Consider the following 18012-nt stretch of genomic DNA (forward strand, 5'->3'; position numbering starts at 1 on the left):
TTTTTTTATTCACCACATCGCATATTAGGTGTGTTGTGGTGCGCTGCCATGTGTTTTGCACTGGCAGCTACTGTACAGTGTGCTTGGTTGCCATTAACAATGAATAGCATCAGACATAGAGGTATGGGTTGACACACTTTGCAATAACCATCAAATGTAAAGTAAGAGCATTTTAAAGTGCTCTTCAGCAATGCAATAGACTGAGGCCTCATTCACAAAAGCGTCAGGAATCGCAGGTGGTTAAAAAACAGCTGAAGCCGCTCAGCCTGTACAAGGCAATGGCAGGCTGACAGCAGACACAGCTGACCGCCCATCTTCGGTTGTAATCACACATGGAGCGACAACCCGCGGTTAGATATAGATGCTCACCCCTGGAAACACGCAGCATGCATGTGAATGAGGCTAAGGTGACATTAAAACCGATTTTATGACACAGTGATTGGACTTACTTATTGCTAACTCTGTACTTGGCTTGCCAAGGTCGCTCAGAGTGGCAACGCAAGTCTTTCCGCAGAATTTAAAGCAGCACTTGGTACTTCCAGGGCATTCGCTGTCAGACGTGCAGTTGTCATTACATCTTGTGGCGGACGTAAGAGAACGATCGTATGTCGGGCATTGGCCTGTCTTGTCTGTAAAGGCATTAAGATATATTTTAACATGCAACTTTAAAAGCAGCTCAGAGCAGAGATAGAATGGAGCTAACATATACTGTAGAGGAGAGAGGGTGAAAATGTTAAGGAATGTAACACACTTTATAATGTATTGCTGCTGCTGCAGCTTGTTTTCACCAGGAACCAATGAATGGCTCATTCATTCATCGGTTCATTTACTCAACCCTCCCTCTGTTGTAAGACGACAGGGATGTGATCGCTGTGATCGAACAGAGCCAGTCCAATCAGTTCTGTGCCTGAAGCTGACACTCTCCACTGTCTAATGACAACAGGAGCTTCTGTACACACCAGTATGAGCACATAGTCGACCACAGGAGGACGTACTGGTACGTCCTCCTGGAACAATGGGGCGATGGACCAGCCATTTATCTACAGTGTCCAGTCTGCAAGAAACATCGGTTGCTACTTTCTTGCTTTGGAAAGGAATTTGTTACCTTGCAGTTACTCAGGGCCCAAACATAGACCCATGAGCTCCCCAATGACCTAGTTTAGGACTTGTCAGCTTAGCTAGATCAGGGAAACTATTATACCTGTTGATGTTCTAATGCCAATGCTGGGACTCCATCGGTAATTATTGTACTTGATGTTCTTTTTGCTTTGACCATTTCTCCTTTTTGTTAAACAAAGTTACCTATTATATACAATTGTCTCATTCCGAGGGTGTCACCGGGCTAGGGTAGGAGCTGTACCCACATACTTGATAAATGTGTCCAGATATAGAAACATATAAAATGACATCATTGGAATTTAGGCAAGGTTGTAATTAGCAGCCATGCTACATTCTATTTAAATGATGCCACCCTTTATATGATCCATTATCATAGTCATAGCTATGCAACGTCAGTATTATGATTTGGACATAAAATTTAAAAGCGCAATAGGACTGGAATTGTGTTAGGACTACAACATACTTCCCTTCTCCTCTCCATAACATAGGGGAAGGTCTTTTATAGTCCACAGACAGAGAGAGTACCTGTCGGTATGTAAATCGCAACAATGAACTTCACTTATTTGCTCCCTTTTGGTCTGTTAAATATATAATTAAAAGTGTTGTTATATCTGTTCTATAGTCTTTCAATCTGATAACTACCTGTGCTCTCTGCCTGTGCTGCACTTTTATAAGTTAACATTGTTCCAGGTACTACTCTCTCTCTGTGCACTTCAAAAGACCTCACCCTATGTTATGGAGAGGAGAAGAGAGGTGTTTTGCAGTCCTAACACAATTCCAGTCCTATGGTAACAACCCTGCTCATCCAATGATACAGTATAGCAGGGCTACTTAGGCAACCTCTGCGTGCCAGCTGTTTTGGAACTACAAGTCCCATGTGGCATTGCAAGACACTAGTAGCCACAGGCATGACTCCTGAGGACAAAGACATGATGGGGTTTGTAGTTTTAGCACGGCTGGAGTGCCAAATTTGCCTCCCCCTGCAGCACAGTGTAGCCACCATAAAACAGCAGCAATAAAAACATTGTCACAATTTCTAACCCTTCCTTACTCTACTACAAATGTGTTTTTGTCAGTGTCCTTGTTGTTGAGATTTCCCATTACTTCCTGTCATGTCAGGAAGTGGGTGAAATCTCTCCACTAGGGACATGGACTGCAGTGAATACCTGACGGAGTCTCTGACATTTTCCTGCTCTACTTAGAATAAAATCTATATCAAGGTCTTTTAATGGCACCAACCAAACCGTCCTATTGGCGGCTTATTACTCAATTCACATTAGTTTTATTTATTTTTATGGTGACATCATCTTCTCTGTTTCAGAGGCAGCTGACACTGTGTCATCCCCATCCTCATCTTCACTGTTGTCTGGTGCACAAATAACGCCCCAACCCACCTCAGCTGTGACCTGCAAAGCTCTCAGGATTTTGGCCAGGCTCATTGTGTAGTTCTTTGTATTGTCAGGTTACATTGTCTTACCTTGGGCAGGAGGCTTGCACATCATGGCGTCGTTGTCTCGGCAACACTTCATGTTGTTTTGGCATTCGTTGTCATTTTTGCAGAATTTGTGGGTTATTATAGTATTTCTCATATAATAGCGTTCTTGGGGACATTGTCCTGCTTTCTGAAAAGCTAAAATGAGACACATTACAGAGCCATCTTATTATACACGTGCCAACAAAATTACTCATGACCAGTGAGCACCAGTTACTGACCATTTCACTTAAGATGTTGTGTTTGGATGTTATATTTTGTATTCACTCTGCCTAGGGGGCTGATGTATAAAAGTTCTGCCCAGTGTATAGCTGGGCGAATGCCGTTCGCACAGTCTTCCTTCCACTAGAGGGAACTGAGAAACATTGGAGATTCCTATGCTCCATCTAGTGGCAGGAATGCCGTGTGAATAGTATTCACCCATTTATACTGTGGGCAGAATGTTTACACATCAGCCCCTTTGTGTTGGATAGGCAAAGTGAATACAAAATACAACTTCCAAATATAACATCGGAACGTTTATACATCAGCCCCAAAGTGACAGGTCCTCTTGACAGAGCAGTCCCCCACAGGCAACCGTTTTTTACTTTCTCTGCACTTTGCCACTGCTTTGTTCAAACTCTGTGTCCATTGGTATGGGAGCTTTACACAGGATCAATTACTTCCTCCCCTCTCTCAGTGATTGGGACCCAGCGAGGAGCCACTGAGTCCCAAGGACTGCATTCTGTAAGTACGGGGGGAAGTTACATGCCTGGAAGCACTGGGGATCTCCTGAGGGCTGTATCGCAATAGCAGGGAAGCTTGAGAAAGTGAGTAGTATCAGGTAGGGGGTTGTTCTTCTAAGAGAACCTGTCACTTTACCCATTCAGATTCTCTTTTAAGGGGAGTGTACATTTGCTCATAATGTATTTTGATGCAGAAAGCCAGTAACAACTGTTACAACAGAGACATGGGCTACTTCATTCTCATAATTGGGTGAATTTACTAACACTGGTGCAGACAGAATATGGAGCAGCTGTGCAGGGCAACCAATCAGCTTCTATCTTCAGTTTGTTCTGTTAAACTTTGAAAATGAAGACTGGAAGCTGATTGGTTGCCAAGCACAGCTGCTACAGATTCTGTCTGCTCCAGTTTTAGTAATTCCCCCCCCCCCCAATGTTGGAAATGGGAAAATGTTCTTTCTAAGAACACTAACCATTTGAATAATAGGCACTCCCACTTTCTCTTCCCCATTACCATTAAAAGGTAACACTTTATTTTCTCTCACAAAATAGCTAATTTTGGTATAAAAAAACAAATTTTAAAACATTTTTGGCCGAAGAGACACGCAAAGTCCCCTTTCCCTGGCTCCCCATGCTTTTTTGTCTGCTCTCTCAGATGTACTTTTGATGTATGTTATATATTTTTCATATTAAAGAGCATGGCAAAGAAGACGTGGGAATACTCAGATGTGGACTGGAACACTCCAAGGTGGGATTCCTTCAATTGTAGATTCCAAGAGACAGAAAACAAGAGCCAGATACTTAGCGCCCCTTACAAAACCTTTGTCAGACAATGTTTTATCCCAAACAGTGATGAGCCAATCAGCTTTTAAATCAGACAATTATTTACTTTGCTTAATATAAGGTTTGTAGGTTTGTCCAGTCTGCAGAGAATCATACAACGATTGCCTGGATTCACAAATTGAACATGTCAATTTTCAGGCAAAATAGCGATTTTCCAGATTCGTTCCTCATGAGATTCAAATAATTAGCTCAAATACATTCTTTACATTGTCTGACACTTACAGATACACCAATGCCCAGGGTGTGAAGAATTTGGACACCAAAACAGAACTCTATTCCATGCAAAGGTTAAAGATGGAGCATGGTGGGCTGACTCTGGCTTATTATATGTTTTGGATGGTCCACCACCAAGATCGCCCTGCCATAGCTCCTTATGTTGCTTCTGTCCAGCTTGGAGTTTTGGGTGTTCCCTCCCATCTTTCTGAGTTCCAGCTCCATCTGTTACATTATCCGTAATATAAAATAAATGAAAAAAATCTAAAAGTGAGGGTGGACCCCTTCATAATGACCACATCAGGTGTGCTGAGCCAGGAACTCAAGAGCAGATCACCAACAGAGTCAATAGGAATATAAAAAAAGGTGGCTTGACTCGCCAGTAACAATACAGAACTAAAATATCATCCTGGGCAAATGGTCTTTCAAAGATATTCAGAAATGGTTACACAGAGGTTTTGGACCCCTGAAACACATTGAATACTCTACTTGAATGTCCTCAGATCCTAATGGAATCCAGTTGTATCTGGACTATTTTATTTGGTGTGGCGCTTCAATTTCTACTGAGCAAAATATAAACTGAAAGGGCAGAATTATATGCAGAAAGCAAATAAACTAGGGTATGTCATAATTCTGTACAATGTATATGCATATATGTGTATGGTATAACTCCGCTCCAATACTTTTATACACATCTTTTTAGATTTTAAGTTTATATATAATATAGAATGTAGTTGGAGGAGTGGAAACATCTAGGAATATCCCTGGTTTACAGAGAAGAAGGTGTGCAAGAACAACTGGATACTATGGTAGGGAAACCGCTGGAGCCCTACCAGAGTCCCAAAGAAATATAACAAGTCAACAGGCAGTTTAGCCCACCAGACTCTCACCTACAATTGAAATAAAATAACTTGTGAGTGGACTGACCCAAATGATAATGGTTGTTAAGTGTAACTTACCATTTTCAGGAAGCTTAATTGCGTTGCTGGTGACCACTGTGAAGAGTGGAAGCAGGGCGGCCAGGAGAAAGAAGATCTGTGTGGTCCTCATCATGAAGGCAGGTTGTTCTGCATCAAGATTTCAGCCCCATATATATACACAGGCAATCACATTTACAAGGGGGTGGTGACATCCTGGGGTGTGAACATCCATTGGGATCTCGTTTGGTTTCTTGTTAGTCTTACTATTGACATCTTCCCTTGAGCTGCTGTTTCGTCCAAGAAGTGACTCATGCATTTTATTTTTAGGATCACTTGGTATCCGGCATGGTAGAGGATTAACTGTAGTAATATGTACCGTAACTTAAAAAAACAATGTAAACTATATAGTAGTTAACAGAAAGTAATACATGAGATATCATAATATGCAATATCAGAGCATGATGTATGAAATGCAATAGGGATTTACAACTGTGATAGTTTGGTGTCAGGGTGGTCAATGGTGGTCCATGGTTTATCATGGTCAGTGTTACACTTGCCCAGCTTGCCGATCCACTTGGAGGACGTCCATGCTAGTGACAGGTTAGGGATCAATGGAGAATGTCAACAATGCCCCATCTTGTGCACGCTAGACAGTTTTTCATATAAAAATACACATGTATGTTCATAATTTGTCAGCACACTAGATGCATATTGTAGTAAAGTGTTTCAAATTTCCTTTGATGTTAAAATCTTTGTATAGGCAAAACTTTTTTTATCTTAGTTTTGGATAGAGTAGAAAAGGATTAGAACCTCTGCCCTGTTTTTAGAACATTTTATGTCCCCCAACCAGGTAGATTCACCCTGTCTGTTTGACTTGATGACTATTGTAACTGACATAGAAAGTGATGGGAAATTCAAAATTTTACAGTTGTCACCGGAACGGGAAGTGAAGGTAAATCTTCATTTGATGATACCTGTTCTGAAGAGGAGATTTTCCTCACTTTGTAGAGTTTTCCCTTTACTTTCTGTCTGTGACATCTCCGGGACAGGAAGTTAAAGGAAATCTCCCCATTGGAAGGCAGACAGCATAAAAATAAACTGGTGCAGATATTTGGAAGTAGAAAGAAAGTGCTGGATTTGTGTGGTTATTCTGTTGGTGTTTCTCATCCAGTGGTGGTAAAGTGATGTGAACATGTGTGATCTGGGTAAAGGGTAGGCAGCTTCCACATGCCATAGGATCTCTACAGTGTCCTTGGATCGGCAATGAACACTGTAGATGTAGGAATTGAAGCACTACATTAATAAAAATAGTCCAGATACAACTTTAGGTTGCTGCCAAACCAGCTGATAAGCCTGAAGTACTCCCAGGAGTAGAAGATGATGAAGGAGAAGTGTTTTGGACCCCTGAAACGCATTGGATACTCTACTTGAATGTCCCCAGACCCTAGTGGAATTCAGATGTATCTAGAGTCTAGACTATTTTAATTGATGGGGCACTTCAATTCCTACATCTACTGAGCGAAATATAAACTGACAGGGGTTTTAACCATTCTGTACTCTTGTCAAAATAGACAAAAAATTATTTCTGCTATACATACACTTTAACATTCATGAGCTGTATGAGAGCTGTATCCTTCTAGAAATTGTAAAAGAAAAAAATTGAAATCAGAGAATTGTAAATGGTACAGAAGATAAAGTAAAAAGTTATGGAAATACCTGTCCTAGTGACAACTGTCACGGGGACTTTCCTCTTTCTGTTGCATCATCAGGACAAGAAGGGGGACACACAGATACAAATTAAAATCTAACAGGTTCTAACCCTTCCTAACTCTATCCAAAATAAAAAAAAATAGCACTTTAGTTCATGTTTTCAAAATTGTCCATGGCCATGTAGAGTGATGTTAAACGTGACTATAGAGTGGGCTTTCAGTAATGAGCAAGCCTAGGTGGTAGAGGGGTAATGCTGCTTTTTCACTGCTGTCCATCCAAAGGTTTTCACTTGGTTTCAGGAAGCCATAAGAACGTCTAACTGATGAAAAATAGAGACGTCTGTGAATCGAGGCTGATCTGAAAGATGCCTCCAGTGTCCCAGCTATTACAAGGGGAGGCCGATAAGTTCTTACTCTCACCATGATCTAGATGTGGATTTTGTAGGTTTATAGGTGGATATCTTAGTAATAAGCATGACAATTTTTGTGTTTGTAGGTCGTGGTGAATTATAGTTAGAGCCAAGAGAAATGGAGTAGGTGTCATACCGGCTCAAAGTTGAAGCCTTGATTGAAAATTTCAATCAAGGCTGAAAATATTCTATCAGGCTGAAACTAGTTACAGCCTGATAGAATAGTTTCAGTCTGATTGAATACACTCTTATGTGGCCGACAAGCAGCTCTTGGCCTAGGTGGATGAGACAATACACAAGGGTGTATAAAATATGTTCCTTCTTATTGTTGTATTCACCTGTGCTGAAGATGTTATCTCAAAAACACCTTCAGTCAGGTTTAAACAAAGACAGTGTAGTATTTTTCTCAGAGAGGATCCAAAATTAATGTGAGTTGAGGATCTCCTGATCTATGACATGGCTTTTCTTCCAGGTGTGGACTTGAGATCCAGTGTTGCAGTCCAGGCACACTGCTGACCGGTCCTATTGTCACCCCTCGTTGTGATGTTACACCTCTGCAGTTTGGTGGACCCTGAGAGGTCCCTCCGGCTGGACATCCAATGGGACATGTCCACATCACCTAGACATTGGCCACGGCCAAACGAAAAAAGGCTACTCTGGAGTGCAAAAGAGTTAAGACCCAGGACTGAAATATAATAGCAGTTTTTTTTAACCCAGCAATTATTGAAGGGTTTTATGGGGTTAAAGAATAGGGTGGGAAAGGGTTGGGGGTTCTAAAGCCCAGTTCAAGCCCAAACGTTTTTCCTAGTTTTGGATACAGTAGGGAAGGGTTAGAAGCTCTGTCAAAACGTTTATGGGCACAGGCTGAAATGCAGGTGGCTTATATTTTAGGTCTCTCTCTCTTTCTCTCTCTCGTATTACTTAGAAAACGTGGAAATTAGCGATCTCTTGTGGTGAGCTAATGCATGTAAAAGGGGTGTAGCAAGGGCAGCACTATGCCATCTGTGTCCGTACTTAGATGACTTTCTTCCACTTACTGTTCTGACGGTTATCACTTGGAGAGGAAGTCACTGAAAATACTTCCCACTGGGATACAGAGATCCTAACAGAGATACTTAGGGGATCATGTATAAACCTATTCTCCTCTGTGCCATCTAATGGCAGTAATGCCTTGTGAACGGTATTCGCCCAGCTTTTCTCTGGGTGAAAGGTTTGTATGTGAGCCTCCTAATCATCCCCATTCTACTAGAAACATTATTTTTATTAATCTAAATGTTCCTGTTACTAAGATTTCTCCTTGCATATTCTGGTCTGATATTCATCAATTTAACCGGAAGTGAGGGAACAGCACTAAGTAGCTGACACAATTTTATTTGCTTCCATGAACAAATGTTTTAAGGACAGTTCTTGTTTTACAATGGCTGTCCTTTACTTGAAGAGCCTAGTCATTGAGGAAGGACGCTGGGGTGTAAGTATAATTTTTCATTCGTCTCCTATGATGTGTTTTTTATTTTTGTTTTCGTGAGGCTCTACATAGCGTTTGCCTGGCACCGCACCGCTCTAACTCTGAAAACGTAATTGCTGGGTCATCTTCTTAGTGTGCTTGCGGACTGTGGCTCTATTCGATCCTATGGGAGAGTCGTACACATGGTGGCTTCTAGTACGGCGGCCTCCATGGTGACTTACAGCAGTTCAGTAGAGTCCAATAGGCATAAATAGCAGTGCAAATGCCCACCAAGAAAAGGACCCGGCAGGGATGTTTTCAGAGGAGAGGCTTTATAGCACTGGAAAGTTGTGAACAGTCAAGTATGTCGACAGGTGGGCAGCAATCATGGGTGATAGGCTATAAATTCAATACAAATTAGTCATCTAAACCTGAGATTGTAGTGCATCATGGGGGGAAGCTTGGAGCAGTGGCTCCTTTACAACACACACAGGGCCATGGGGAACAAAAGTAGCCATCCTCCAGAGGGAAGGACAGTGTCAGCACCAATTCAGAGATGATTTGAGTGATACACAAATAAGATACATTTTTGGTAACAGTCCAGGTACTTGAAAGCATTTTAAGATTTCATTTTTGAGTTTAGTGTCACTTTAATTGTAAGTGGCATTTTAATATTTTTTTTAAGTATGGCCAAGAGAGGTCCACAGTTTATTTTAATTCTGCTCACTCCTTCTCTACAACTTCTTAGTTATTGTATTTAACCTGTGCATAGGTCCCCATTTGCAGCTTCATTTCGTACATCAGTGGTTGTGCAGGTAATGATTGTGGTTTTCTATTACATAAACATTACAGGTAATTGCAGTTAACACAGTTGAAGACAAGTTGTAAAATGCTGTAAAAACATCATTACTACTTACCGCACTCCCAAAGTTTTATTTACAGTACTGTTCGCACCATCCAAAGCCGAGTTACACAGAGACAACAATTCACCATAGGAGGCAGATGTTTAATTTACAGCTCTATTAAAAAAAAAGTTCCCTAAAATGTCAAATAAAACACATTTGGACTGATGAATGCTTGTGATGACTTGTGATGACTTGTGATGACTTGTGATTTACTATAGCACCTCACTAAATTGATTAAGAGACTGTTTACTGATCGTAAGCATTAATTTATTTTGCCAACTGTTCCACTGTGTTTATACAAATAACAATGCGCTGTGAAAAGGATCCTACAGATGGCACATATTAAGCACGGTGTGGAAGCCTGAAAAGAGGTTGATTTAAAAGAGTTTCATCCAGGGCCCTTGAACAATAGAAAATATTTTTTTCCCATTTAATGATAGCCAAACTAATAATATGTTAATGTGTTGAGAGTGAAACAAGTTCAACATGTGAGTTCTCAGCAGCTTAAACATCACAGCATTCTCAGAAGTTGAGTCATAAGCTTTGTTATATTTATGCTGCTCAGAAAATGACAGTAGCAAAGTCCAGAGACGTGGTCTACTAACCTGACTACAGGCACGTGGAATTCAATTGGTTATTATGACTAAGGATGAGCTCAGAAACGGACCGAACCCAGTCTGTTAGGGAGATCCTCTAAACATGGAATCGGCTCCAGGCTGGGGAATTCCCCACCTAGCAGCTGCACATAAACAAAGGGGGCGGGATGTTTGTGCTGATGTCATTGACCTTATAAGGCCACATGGCAATATTCGGTCAATGCCATTGACCGAATATAACCATGTGGCCATATAAGATTAATTATGTCACTGCATCGCACCGCTTTGCTTACGTGCAGCTGCAGCCAGGGAATGTCGCAGCTGAAGGAGCTTTTTTCCATGTTCAGAGGAACTCCTTCTGTGTTCGGAGGAGATCACGTTTGGACCATATTGCATTTGGAACCTGAGCTCATCCCTAATTATGAGGATCGCATTTCTACATAGCCAACAAAAGCCTTGGCCTAGTATGGTAAGGCTTCCAGGGGCAGCACACAGCCACCCACATATGCTCCTGACCATCAGTAACACAGATTAGTGTTCTGCTTGTCTTAAATGATATCTAAACCCCAAAACAAAAATGTAATATATTGCAGCTTACCAGTCCTTGGATGAAGTGGCCACATTTGTTTTCTTCTTTTCAAGTACATTTTATGCAAGTGCAGAAATATACCAGCTAATCATGCTAGGAATCGTGTCCTTGTACCTTCATGTGCACAGAACCTAAATCTTAAACAATGTTATCAGCTCTCACCAGTTCTCCTCTGTGGTCTACAGAACAACTCCTCCTGTGTTATGGATTTAAGGAGAGGAAGAGGAGTTTTTAGTCCAAATTGGGTGACAATGCTGCTCCTCCATAGAAGCAGTATAGTAAGTCAGCATTTTGACTCCAGGATAGGGAGTGTGTCACAGGCCAGTTAAATATAGGTATCACCAAGTTAAATATAAGGTAATAAGTTTAAAAAAATTTAAACTACCTTAATTCCGCCACCTGGACTGGTAAACGACAAAAATAATACACTTTTGTTCTTTTGTTGAAGTATGCTTTCCCAGTCCAGCTTGCTCCTTTGTTTCTGCACAGTTTGAGCATTTTTGTTGCTTTGCTTTTACAGTTGGCCTATTCCAGGTCTGTACACCTAGAACCAAACACTTTGCCTTTTTGTCTTGTTAATAAGGCAATAGGCAAACTCTGTCAGCTTTTACGCACCCAGGTTCTATGTGACCTGTATGGCTATGGCATGTCATCTGGTTAGTTGGTTATTAAGGTTATCCAGATGACTGTAGTAGAAGGAGGGCAGCAGCAGACAGTTGGCCTAAGAGGAATAGGCAGTATAAATCCATCTCCGGTTATTATGGGCTACTATACTTTGGAATAACTAAATATCCCAAATTGTGTAAACATTTGTATTTTTAAGGTTTTTTTCATTAACCGATTCTCAATAAGATGTTATTTAGAAATATTATTTTTTTAGTTGACTAGTAATAACATTTTAGAAAGAAAAGTTTGATAAACACACACTTTCCAAGCGCTAAATCCAGTGATTTGCATGACTCAACTCAGTGTTCCTCAGGCAGTCAGTGGTAGTAGTTGTTATTATATTGCCTGTTCTGTTTGTTTTGTTGAACAGGGGCCCTTCTGGAAGTAAGGGCTTGCCAAGGAGTAATGCTGGAACACCTTACCTTAGAAGGTTGAACTATCATACTTTGAGGGGAGGTCTAATTAAATTCTCCATTGTAGGTAGACCAGACATACACAAAATATCACCAAAGCAAAAAAACTGTTGGAGGTAGATTGCATAGATCACTTTGGTTGCTTTTGTGGTTAAAAACTGATTGAAAGTCATTAAATATGAAAGTTTCTGATAGAGTATATTTCTTTTTTATGAAATAATAGTATGTTTAAAATCTGTTTATTGCTTACATTTTTAACTTTCAATGTATTTTATTATATTTTTAAGATAGAATAAAACAATAAGATAGCACATGATGCACAAATAGTATAGCATACAATTGCGTCTCAGAGTCTTCCACATTAGCAAAGTCAGGTAGTAAGAGGGAATCACTAGAAACCATACACAGAATGCATAATAGTTCTGTGAAACAGAACATATCTATCCACCTACTCTTGCCAAATTATCCCCCATCAACAAAAACAAAATCAAAACAATCTGAGAGGAATATCAGGCATAGGGATCTACCTGTGTCTGAAGCAAACATTTGGTATGACCTCCTCCATATCTATATACATAGAAGACTTTCCATCCAACATCAATGTACTAAACAGCTCACGTGTGTGAGCCTAAAGAAAGACAAAAAGAAGAATAAAAGGAAAAAGATACTAAAAGAAACAGAACAGTAGATCCGGCCCCGACCAGATAGCCCCACATCTACTTAAACATTAAACATAAAACCCCCCAAAAAAGAACAGAACAATTTTACAATTGAAGTTACCCGGTTTCCAGCACCCCTGTATATAACATCCAGGGCGTCCAGGTCAATTCAAATAATTTTTCAGTATCTTGGAGGATGCTGTGAAGTATCTCATGGACCATGATCCACTACATTTTTTGTTTGACCAAGTGGAATTGAATTGTTGGCAATTTCCAAGCCCTAGCTATGGTTATTTTGGCTGCCAACAAAAAGAAAGTAAATAATTTATTCAAAGCTTTAGACAGTCCTGGAATCGGGCACTTTAGCAACACATATTGGGGATCTCGCGGGATCCTCACCCCCAGTAACCCTAAATATTAGAGCATAAAGCCGGTTCCAAAAAGGTCTCAATCTAGGGCATTCCCACCATATGTGATACATCGTGCCCGGGTGAACACATCCCCGAAAACAATGAGGAGAAACCTCTGGGTATATTCTCGCAAAAATCTGTTTATTGCTTACATTTTTTATGTATTTGCAGTTTTATAATGGTGACACATATGTATGGATACATTAGCTTTCAGCTCTGGGAAAACAGCCCAAGTAGTTTTTGGCACAGGGAGTAATTTCCTAATCTCAGGCTCATCCCATACCAATCCTTCTTTTAATTCTAACACTCATTTTCCATGTCACCCTAACGCTAACCCTCCCTTGTAATCCTAACGCTCCCTGCAACCTAACCTTAACACTAACCTTCCCTGCAACCCAGCAGTAACACTAAGCCTCCCCATAACTTTAACACTGACACTAACCTTCCCTGTAATCCTAATACAGCTCTCCCATTAACTGTACCACTGCCTTCCCTGTTACCCTACCCACTGTGCAACTCTACCACTACCTTTTCAGTAACCCCAACCCTAAAACAACCCTCCCTGTTACTCTACCACTACCTTCCCTGTAACCCTAACATTACTCACCCTGTAACCCCAACCCAACACTATTCTCCTTGTAACCCCAACCCTAACACTACCATCCCTGTAACCCCAACCCTAACACTATTATCCCTGTAACCCTAACACTGCTATCCCTGAAACCCCAGCCCTAACACTACTATCCCTGTAACACTACCAGTACCTTTTTCTCTAACTCCAATCCTAAAACTACCATCCCTTTAAGCCTACCACTATTACTTCCTTTAATCTCAATCCTACAACTATTATCCCTGTAACCTAAACACTACTACGTTCTTTAATCCCAACCCTAAAACTACCATCCCTGTAACTCTAACATTACCCTCCCTGTAGGACTAACACTAACGCTTCCTTTAATCCCAACACTAAAACTAGCCTTGTCGGTACGCTCTACCCTAAGCCTCCTGTAATTCAACCTAGCCATGTAACTAAACCCAACACTAACCCAACCATAATTTGAGCTTGTTGTGTGTTGTGAATGTTTGTCAAACCTAAAACATTGGTTTTTGTTTTGAATAGATTAGGAAGGATTCGTTTCTACTGCTATGCAGGGCTTCATTAGAAAGAAGTTTTGTCACTTTCTGTCCGGCTAATAACAGTTTTACAAGGCAGTTTCCTCTGTCCCTTCAGCTCTGCATGCTGATATGAAATCATCTTACATTCATTAGTTACACAAACATTGTTTTGTTTTTACTTACAATTACTGTTTTTCCACTTCCTGGTTGAGTGAGGCACTGATGATGTAGCCCTGGCCTCACAGATACATACTGGGAAAGCTACATCACCAGTGCCTTCCAGGCAAATTGCATAACTAAACTTCAAAATCTTGCGAGATCTTGAGGCATTTTTGTCTCGAGATGATGTGGAGTGTCACAGGAGGCAGACCCAGTCCCAGGAAGTAAAGGGAGATGGCTCTATTGGCCTTTAGTGAAAATGGCCACCATGGGAAGAGAGGTGAGGAAACAAAAAATATGGTATGCAAAGAATATAAAAACATACAATTACCTATAAGTATCTTTTTGTAGCTTGCCATTACTTAACATTTCTAATGGTGTCTTTGCTGTCATGTTTAGAATAAGAGTGAAGTTCCTCTTTAATCTACACTATGATATGGTCAAATACTGTAGCTCTTAGTCATGAAAGTATGATGTTCAGATGCATCATGTACAGTTTCTACTATAGTGACAATATGCACATAAAATTATTCCAATTAAATATTGGACAAACGATACTCGCTATATATCCTTTTTAAATGACGCAGGTTATCCCGGTTCTGCGAAAACATTGATAATTTTTATGTTATTTAATAACAAAACCGTTTTATTACAAACAGCTATTATAGGGCTAACCATAGACTTAAAGACACGTCTGATGTAAATATAGAAGGTGACACAGCCAATACAACACAATAATGGCATCTGCACATGGCACAGCATGAGAACCTACATGCCAGTCAAACAACAGGGTAACAATATTCTATTGTATGCAAATTTAAATAAAACGTTTAATGCTGATGACAGTATATTAATTAATGTATTAATAGATGAAATGGGCACACCTAAAGCCTTGTGACCTAGATTTCGAAACTTCTATTTTAAATTCTATTTTAATTTTTCACTGTAATAACTATAAGGCTTCCGTCGTGATTTATTTTCCTTAGCTTGTTAAAAAAGTAGCAAAGACTTGGCTTTAAGGTGCGCTACAATCTAAACTGAAAATAAGCATTGGCATGAATATAGGAAGTACAACCAATTTAATCAGTTCATTGTTTTTTCATCCAGACATTGCTGTAGTGCCCCAGTCTACCCTAATCCCTTTTGTTGGTATTCTGGTGATCTGAGAACCCTGCTTGTCATGCAGGATAGTAGTTCACAGACAAACCCCCTGCAAGATCTTTGCTTTCTTACCTTTAAAGAAATACATGCAAATTCTAACCTGCTTTGGAAGTTTGAATCTGATTTGTAATATAGGAGACAGTGGGAATTTTGACTATAGATGAACCTTTTATAACTAGAGATCATTGATGCATGGATGCCCAGACCAAAGTTAATACTGTCAGTATACGTCAATTAACCTGACAATAACTCTTTAACTATGTTCTCCAACCGAAGTGATTTTTATATCACTACGTAAGTGTATTTATAGACAAAACGGTGTCTGTGCTTGGATGGGGACCGTCAAACTAGGTCAAGTCTTTTAGGGCCCCATCCTCTGGCATGATTGGTTAGAAAATCAGGTGCAATTCCCTCTAGGTTGGTCTGACCCGGCTTTTGGAGTCCTGGTGAGGGATAACAAATTTAGGCCAGTCACTTTATTTCATCTGGGGGTTGGATCCCCACTTCAGACATTTCCTCCCTCACATTGGAGGGTCCTCTAACTTAGGCACTTCCTGATCTCCCGGTCTAACCCCCTGGGAGTTACAGGCAGCAGCTATGCTCGTTAAGGGGTTGTGTGTGGACTCCTCTTCCATGAGACACGCTCTCTTTCTCTTATGGCTGGGCTTTCATTTTAAGGTGCAGGGTCAATTTGAAGTGCAACTAAAGCCAAAACGTTGTGTTTTCTAGTTTTGGATAGAGTGGAGAGGTATTAGAACACAGGTCAGGTTTTTATTGCTTTCTGTGTCCCCATTAGGGAGATTCACCCTCTCTATTTATCCTGGTGACCATTATCACTGAAAGTGAAAGAAAATCCCAAATCTCAGGTTGTCAGAATAGATGGGAAATCTTCCAATGAAGAGACTAGTTCTGGAGGTATGCTCCTGGAGTAAGAAATGAGCTGACCTGGGGGACAATCCCGCAGCATATTTGCTACATCTAAATAATGTACTCAAACAAAAGAATAAGAGATCTCTTTTGATCCACTTGATTAATGCAGCCTCCCTTTGTCTTGTGGTGCAATAAGGTCCATGATTTCTATGTCATTGAGGAATTGACTTCATCCCTCAAGCATTAAGAACAGTTTAGGAAAACATGGTTATAGTGGAAGGTTTTTACTTTTTTTCTGATTATCATGACCTCCTTGCCTTCTTATAGTCACTGGTGGTTTGGACCCACTGTGGGGATCAGCAATTCTATCTTCTTTTACAGCCTTGCTTCTCTGGAAGCTGGATCCTTGATGGAGCATCTCTGGGTGCTGGTGTACCTGTGTCTTGGACTTTCTTTTCTTGCTCTCTACCTCTTCTGTTCTGTTCTCTCGCTTTCTCCTCCTCTGTTTCTTTTCTTTCTTACTTTTCCTGTGTTCCTCTCTGTGTACTGTGTTTAGGCTTTATCTTCTTCCTCTGTCTTTTTCTCTTTTCTGTCCTGATCTTTTGTGTTGTACGTTTTTTAACCAGTTTGGAAAACAATAAAAAGTTCAGCTGCTGAAGGAGTACGCCACTTAGCAAATTTTCTATGCTACAACAGGGACAAGATAACTGAGGTGTATCATCTGGTTCGGTTTTTATTAGGCATGCACCAATATCTGTATTTTGGTATCGAGTACGAGTAGCGATATTCATTTTCCGGTACTAGACGATACTGAATACCGATACCGGAAGTCCCATTAAAGGGGTTCTAAAACCTCCCGTTTTTTTGCCTATATCTACTGCTAGCAAGCAGTAGATATAGGTCCCCACAGCCTCTTCTTGCCTGAGCTCTGGACTGCTGACATCATCACGTCTTATGCGGGTCCATTGACTTGCATTGGGCGTAAGGGCGCCGAGGGACATTCCATAGCCAAAATGGAGCGGGGAAAGAGATGAACGCTGACCACCGGAGGGCCGAGGATCAGGTGAGTATATCTGCTTTATTTGAGCCCCCTAGACAAAATGGGCACTTAGTCCTTGCAGTCCGGACATAGCCCCACTGCAAGGGTACATTTTTTTCATGTATGCGTCGGAAGAAAACAGGAGAATCCCGGGTTGTATTCTTAGATGAGTCACCAGACACTATAAAGTACATTGATTTACCTATGTATTTTAATAGCATGTGAATTGATACATCTTGTTTGTAGTTATAAAATGTGTATTTTCATACAGAGACCTATGGAATGTGACTGTATCATTGAAGCAGCAGAAAGGTCCCATACACAATATCTATGACAGATTAAATGCAATCAGCTTTTTGGGGATGTGGTGCACACAGTGCCACAGCGAGAGGGGGCGGAGGAGGGAGGGCCAGTCTAAAGGGGGGCCACTGGCCTCTTTAGATGCACCACAGCATGCCCGGCTTCACCTGAGACTCTGCACAGCCCACCTGAGACTCCCGAAGCCCATTTGAGACTTTGCACAGCCCATCTGAGGGCAGGGCAAAAATTGGTCCAGA

Source organism: Nanorana parkeri, unplaced genomic scaffold (genome assembly GCF_000935625.1).
Source record: "Nanorana parkeri isolate BGI_ZX_2015 unplaced genomic scaffold, ASM93562v1 scaffold743, whole genome shotgun sequence".
Classification (NCBI taxonomy): Eukaryota; Metazoa; Chordata; class Amphibia; order Anura; family Dicroglossidae; genus Nanorana; species Nanorana parkeri.